This window comes from Triticum aestivum, chromosome 6D (genome assembly GCF_018294505.1).
Source record: "Triticum aestivum cultivar Chinese Spring chromosome 6D, IWGSC CS RefSeq v2.1, whole genome shotgun sequence".
Taxonomy (NCBI): domain Eukaryota; kingdom Viridiplantae; phylum Streptophyta; class Magnoliopsida; order Poales; family Poaceae; genus Triticum; species Triticum aestivum.
This window is the reverse complement of record NC_057811.1, coordinates 106,554,602-106,562,593: the sequence shown is the minus strand read 5'-3', so window position 1 is coordinate 106,562,593 and position 7,992 is coordinate 106,554,602.

The window sequence follows — 7,992 nt, the reverse complement described above, 5'->3', positions numbered from 1 at the left end:
CTCTTGCCAGTTGCCGATAATGGTTACAAAACATGATCATCTCATACAACAATTTATATATCATCACGTCTTGCCATATCACATCACAACATGCCTTGCAAAAACAAGTTAGACGTCCTCTACTTTGTTGATGCAAGTTTTACGTGGCTGCTACGGGATTAGCAAGAACCATTCTTACCTACGCATCAAAACCACAATGATTTTTCGTCAAGTGTGCTGTTTTAACCTTCAACAAGGACCGGGCGTAGTCACACTCGATTCGACTAAAGTTGGAGAAACTGATACCCGCCAGCCACCTGTGTGCAAAGCACGTCGGTAGAACCAGTCTCGCGTAAGTGTACGCGTAATGTCGGTCCGGGCCGCTTCATCCAACAATACCGCCAAATCAAAGTATGACATGCTGGTAAGCAGTATGACTATTATCGCCCACAACTCTTTGTGTTCTACTCGTGCATATAACATCTACGCATAGACTTGGCTCGGATGCCACTGTTGGGGAACGCAGTAATTTCAAAAAATTCCTACGATCACGCAAGATCTATCTAGGTGATGCATAGCAACGAGAGGGGAGAGTGTGTCCACGTACCCTCATAGACCGAAAGCGGAAGCGTTATGACAACACGGTTGATGTAGTCGTATGTCTTCACGATACGACCGATCCTAGCACCGAAGGTACGGCACCTCCGCGATCTGCACACGTTCAGCTCGGTGACGTCCCATGAACTCTAGATCCAGCTGAGGTCGAGGGAGAGTTTCATCAGCACGACGGCGTGGCGACAATGATGATGAAGTTACCGGTGCAGGGCTTCGCCTAAGCACTACGACGATATGACCGAGGTGGAAATCTGTGGAGGGGGGCACCGCACACGGCTAAAACAATTGTCAACTTGTGCGTCCTAGGGGTGCCCCCCTCCTCCGTATATAAAGGAGCAAGGGGAGGGGGTCGGCGGCCTCATAGGGTGCGTGATACGTCTCCGTCGTATCTATAATTTTTTATTGTTCCATGCCAATATTATACAAACTTTCATATACTTTTGGCAACTTTTTATACTATTTTTTGGGACTAACATATTGATCCAATGCCCAGTGCCAGTTCCTGTTTGTTGCATGTTTTATGTTTCGTAGAATATCCATATCAAACAGAATCCAAACGGGATAAAAACGGACGGAGCTTATTTTTGGAATATTTGGAAAATTCCGGAAGAAGAATCAACGCGAGACGGTGCCCGAGGTGGCCACGAGGCAGGGGGCGCGCCCCTGACCCTCGTGGGCCACCCGTAAGGCGGTTGATGCCCTTCTTCGGCCGCAAGAAAGCTATTTTTTGGTAAAAAAAATCATGGCGAAGGTTTCAGCCCAATCGGAGTTACGGATCTCCATATATATACGAAACGGTGAAAGGGCAGCATGGGAGAACGCAGAAACAGAGAGAGACAGAGAGACAGATCCAATCTCGGAGGGGCTCTCGCCCCTCCCACGCCATGGAGACCATGGACCAGAGGGGAAACCCTTCTCCCATCTAGGGAGAAGGTCAAGGAAGAAGAAGAAGGAGGGGGGCTCTCTCCCCCTCGCTTCCGGTGGCGCCGGAACGCCGCCGGGGGCCATCATCATCACCGCGATCTTCACCAACACCTCCGCCATCTTCACCAACATCTCCATCACCTTCCCCCTCTATCTACAGCGGTCCACTCTCCCACATAAAACTTGCTATCGGTCTAGTAAAGTAGTCAATTGCTTAGGGACAATTTCACAACTCCTACCACCACTTTTCCACACTCGCTCTATTTACTTTAGTTGTGTTTTTATCTAAGCAGCCCCTGGTTTTATTTTCGCTCTCTTTATTATCTTGCAATCCTATCCAAAAACACCTACAAAGTACTTCTAGTTTCATACTTGTTCTAGGTAAAGCGAACGCTAAGCGTGCGTAGAGTTGTATCGGTGGTCGATAGAACTTGAGGGAATATTTGTTCTACCTTTAGCTCCTCGTTGGGTTCGACACTCTTACTTATCGAAAGAGGCTACAATTGATCCCCTATACTTGTGGGTTATCAAGACCTTTTTCTGGCGCCGTTGCCAGGGAGCAATAGCGTGGGGTGAATATTCTCGTGTGTGCTTGTTTGCTTTATCACTAAGTAATTTTTATTTGCTATTCTTAGTTGTTTTCTATCTTTAGTTATGGGTAGGAAACGCAAAATACCAAAAAAATTAGTTGTACCTACTGAACCAATGGTTGAAGAACCACTCAAAATCTATCACACTCCTGAAGCTTTTTACTTGGATCATCTTCGATCCCTATGTGCTCGTGCTGAAACCCCAACTAGCTTAGTTGAGGGCAAATCCTTAGATGAGCATGCTTGTTATGTGCGACACCGAATATCTGAAAAAGGGAAAATTCTATTGGGTCAAATTCATCGTTTGCAATGCTATGCTTGGAATTTATGTGAAATATATGATTTTACTTGTTGTTCTGAAAACCCTAAGAAACACCTTCCCTACCAATGTGAGTTTACTGATGATGGAATCGTATCTTCGTATGCTAAAGGTGTTTACAGTTACTATGATGTTCAACAAACTGAAGGATTTGTTGCTTTTAAGGGTGCTTATGAAATTGCTTCTTTGATTGAAAAGTATGGTGCTACTCTTTACAAATCTGAAATTTTTGCCATACTTAAATATTGCTATGAGAATTATGCTTCTAAAGCCTATGTTGAACCATATATTGAGGACTACTCCGCTGTCCAAGAAGATACTAATATTTTGCAGGAGTCTATGGAAGAAGAAATTGATGAAACTGTGAGCTCATTGGATGAAAAAGATGAGGAGGGGAGCAAAGAACAAAAGGAGGAAGAGCGGATTAGCTACCCGTGCCCACCTTCTAATGAGAGTAACTTTTCAACTCATACATTGTTTAATTTCCCTTCGTGCTTACCGAAGGATGATTGCTATGATGATTCTTATGATCCCGTTGATTCTCTTGAAATATCCCTTTTTGATGATGCTTACTATGCTTGTGGACAAGATGCCAATATGAATTATGCTTATGGAGATGAACTTGCTATAGTTCCTTATGTTAAACATGAAATTTTTGCTATTGCACCCACGCATGATAGTCCTATTATCTTTTTGAATTCTCCCGACTACACTATGTCGGAGAAGTTTGCACTTATTAAGGATTATATTGATGGGTTGCCTTTTACTACTACACATGATGATGAATATAATATGCATGTGCTTGCTGCTCCTACTTTCAATTATTATGAGAGAGGAACTATATCTCCACCTCTCTATGTTTCCCACATGACAAAATTGCAAGAAACTGTTTATAATCTGCATTGGCCATTACTAGGTGTGCACGAATTGTTCTTTTATGACATGCCGATGCATAGGAAGAGAGTTAGACTTCGTCATTACTTGATATATGTTGCTTTGTGCTCACTACTAAATGCCAAATCATTGCTAATTAAAATTGGCTTTGATATACCTTGGGATCCGGGTGGATCCATTACTTGAGCACTATATGCCTAGCTTAATGGCTTTAAAGAAAGCGCTGCCAGGGAGACAACCCGGAAGTTTTAGAGAGTCATTTATTTCTGTTGTGTGCTTTTATAAGGTTTAAAAATAAAAATAATGTGCCAAGGTTTGCCTTTAGGATGTTTACAATGCTTGTTGGTTTGTGCGGTGCAGGACAGAAACTTTGGCTGTAGTGCGCGATTTTTAATTTTTTACTGGAACGTCAAATGGTTCTGATTCTTTTCGCACTGTCTTTCTATACAAATGTTTTATTTTTCGTAATTTTGGCAGAATTTTCAGGTATCAGAAGTATGGTGAATGTTCATATTATTACAGACTATTCTGTTTTAGACAGATTCTGTTTTTTGATGCATAGTTTGCTTGTTTTGATGAAACTATCAATTTATATCAGTGGATTAAGCCGTGAAAAAGTTATACCACAGTATACACAATGCAAAAACAAAATATGAATTGGTTTGCAACAGTACTTAGAGTAGTGATTTGCTTTATTATACTAACGGATCTTACCGAGTTTTCTCTTGAAGTTTTGTGTGGATGAAGTGTTCGATGATCGAGAAGGTCTCGATGTGAGAAGAAGGAAGAGAAGAAAGAGCTCAAGCTTGGGGATTCCCAAGGCACCCCAAGTAAATATTCAAGGAGACTCAAGCGTCTAAGCTTGGGGATGCCCCGGAAGGCATCCCCTCTTTCTTCAACAAGTACCGGTATGTTTTCGGATTCGTTTCGTTCATGCGATATGTGCAAATCTTGGAGCGTCTTTTGCATTTAGTTTTCATTTTTCTTTTATGCACCATGCTGGTATGAGATAGTCCTTGGTTGATTTATAGAATGCTCATTGCACTTCACTTATATATTTTGAGTATGGCTTTATAGAATGCTTCATGTGTTTCACTTATATCATTTGAAGTTTGGATTGCCTGTTTCTCTTTACTTAGACAACCACCATTTGTAGAATGCTCTTTTGCTTCACTTATATTTGTTAGAGTGTGGGCATATCTTTTGTAGAAAGAATTAAACTCTCTTGCTTCACTTATATCTATTTAGAGAGATGACAGGAACTGGTCATTCACATGGTTAGTCATAAAATCCTACATAAAACTTGTAGATCACTGAATATGACATGTTTGATTCCTTGCAATAGTTTTGCGATATAAAGATGGTGATATTAGAGTCATGCTAGTGGGTAGTTGTGGATTGTAGAAATACTTGTGTTGAGGTTTGTGATTCCCGTAGCTTGCACATATGGTGAACCGTTATGTAACGAAGTTGGAGCATGGGGTATTTATTGATTGTCTTCCTTATGAGTGGCGGTCGGGGACAAGCGATGGTCTTTTCCTACCAATCTATCCCCCTAGGAGCATGCTCTTAGTACTTTGTTTCGATGACTAATAGATTTTTGCAATAAGTATGTGAGTTCTTTATGACTAATGTTGAGTCCATGGATTATACGCACTCTCACCATTCCATCATTGCTAGCCTCTTCGGTACCGTGCATTGCCCTTTCTCACCTCGAGAGTTGGTGCAAACTTCGCCGGTGCATCCAAACCCCATGATACGATATGCTCTGTCACACATAAACCTCCTTATATCCTCCTCAAAACAGCCACCATACCTACCTATCATGGCATTTCCATAGCCATTCCGAGATATATTGCCATGCAACTTTCATCATCATCATCATATACATGACTTGAGCATTTATTGTCATATTGCTTTGCATGATCATAAGATAGCTAGCATGATGTTTTCATGGCTTGTCCGTTTTTTGATGTCATTGCTACGCTAGATCATTACACATCCTGGTACACTGCGAGAGGCATTCATATAGAGTCATATCTTTGTTCTAGTATCGAGTTGTAATATTGAGTTGTAAGTAAATAGAAGTGTGATGATCATCATTATTAGAGCATTGCTCCAGTGAGGAAAGGATGATGGAGACTATGATTCCCCCACAAGTCGGGATGAGACTCCGGACGAAAAGAAAAGAAAAGAGAAAGGCCAAAAAAAGAGAAGGCCCAAAAAAAAGAAAAAAAACAAACAAAAAAATGAGAGAAAAAGAGAGAAGGGGCAATGTTACTATCCTTTTACCACACTTGTGCTTCAAAGTAGCACCATGTTCTTCATATAGAGAGTCTCTTGAGTTATCACTTTCATATACTAGTGGGAATTTTCATTATAGAACTTGGCTTGTATATTCCAACGATGGGCTTCCTCAAATGCCCTAGGTCTTCATGAGCAAGAAAGTTGGATGCACACCCACTTAGTTTCAGTTTGAGCTTTCATACACTTATAGCTCTAGTGCATCCGTTGCATGGCAATCCCTACTCCTCACATTGACATCAATTGATGGGCATCTCCATAGCCCGTTTATTAGCCGCGTCGATGTGAGACTTTCTCCTTTTTTGTCTTCTCCACATAACCCTCATCATATTCTATTCCACCTATAGTGCTATGTCCATGGCTCACGCTCATGTATTGCGTGAAAGTTGAAAAGGTTTGAGAACGTCAAAAGTATGAAACAATTGCTTGGCTTGTCATCGGGGTTGTGCATGATGTGAATATTTTGTGTGGTGAAGATGGAGCATAGCCAGACTATATGATTTTGTAGGGATAACTTTCTTTTGCCTTGTTATTTTGAAAAGACATGATTGCTTTATTAGTAGGCTTGAAGTATTATTGTTTTTATGTCAAATGATAGACTATTGCTTTGAATCACTCGTATCTTAGTATTCATGTCATGATTAGACATTCGATCAAGATTATGCTAGGTAGCATTCTACATCAAAAATTATCTTTTTTATCATTCACCTACTCGAGGACGAGCAGGAATTAAGCTTGGGGATGCTGATACGTCTCCGTCGTATCTATAATTTTTGATTGTTCCATGCCAATATTATACAAACTTTCATATACTTTTGGCAACTTTTTATACTTTTTTTGGGACTAACATATTGATCCAGTGCCCAGTGCCAGTTCCTGTTTGTTGCATGTTTTATGTTTCGCAGAATATCCATATCAAACGGAATCCAAACGGGATAAAAACGGACGGAGCTTATTTTTGGAATATTTGGAAAATTCCGGAAGAAGAATCAACGCGAGACGGTGCCCGAGGTGGCCACGAGGCAGGGGGCGCGCCCCTGACCCTCGTGGGCCACCCGTAAGGTGGTTGATGCCCTTCTTCGGCCGCAAGAAGGTTTCAGCCCAATCGGAGTTATGGATCTCCATATATATACGAAATGGTGAAAGGGCAGCAGGGAGAACGCAGAAACAGAGAGAGACAGATCCAATATCGGAGGGGCTCTCGCCCCTCCCATGCCATGGAGACCATGGACCATAGGGGAAACCCTTCTTCCATCTAGGGAGAAGGTCAAGGAAGAAGAAGAAGAAGGAGGCGGGCTCTCTCCCCCCTCGCTTCCGGTGGCGCCGGAACGCCGCCGGGGGCCATCATCTTCACCGCGATCTTCACCAACACCTCCGCCCTCTTCACCAACATCTCCATCACCTTCCCCCCTCTATCTACAGCGGTCCACTCTCCCACATAAAACTTGCTATCGGTCTAGTAAAGTAGTCAATTGCTTAGGGACTATTTCACAACTCCTACCACCTTCTCCACACTCGCTATATTTACTTTAGTTGTGTTTTTATCTAAGCAGCCCCTAGTTTTATTTTCGCTCTCTTTATTATCTTGCAATCCTATCCAAAAACACCTACAAAGTACTTCTAGTTTCATACTTGTTCTAGGTAAAGCGAACGCTAAGCGTGCGTAGAGTTGTATCGGTGGTCGATAGAACTTGAGGGAATATTTTTTCTACCTTTAGCTCCTCGTTGGGTTCGACACTCTTACTTATCAAAAGAGGCTACAATTGATTCCCTATGCTTGTGGGTTATCAGTGCGCCCCAAGGGGGGAATCCTACTCCTACTAGGAGTAGGTTCCCCCTTTCCTAGTCCAACTAGGAGGGGAAGGAAAGAGGAGGAGGGGAGAAGGAAAGAGGGGGCCGGCCCCCAAGTACTAAACTAGTTCGGTTTGGGCCTAGGGGGCGCGCCCCACAGCTCCCTTGCTGCCCTCTATTTCCACTAAGGCCCATGAAGGCCCATTGACCCCCCGGGGGGTTCCGGTAACCTCCCGGTACCCCGGAAAAATGCCCGAACCACTCAAAACGTTTCTGGTGTCCAAACATAGCTTTCCAATATATCAATCTTTATGTCTCTACCATTTTGAGACTCCTCGTCATGTCCGTGATCACATCCCGGACTCCGAACAACCTTCGGTACATCAAAACACATAAACTCATAATACCGATCGTCATCGAACGTTAAGCGTGCGGACCCTACGGGTTCGAGAACTATGTAGACATGACCGAGACTCATCTCCGGTCAATAACCAATAGCGGAACCTGGATGCTCATATTGGTTCCTACATATTCTGCGAAGATCTTTCTCGGTCAAACCGCATAACAACATACGTT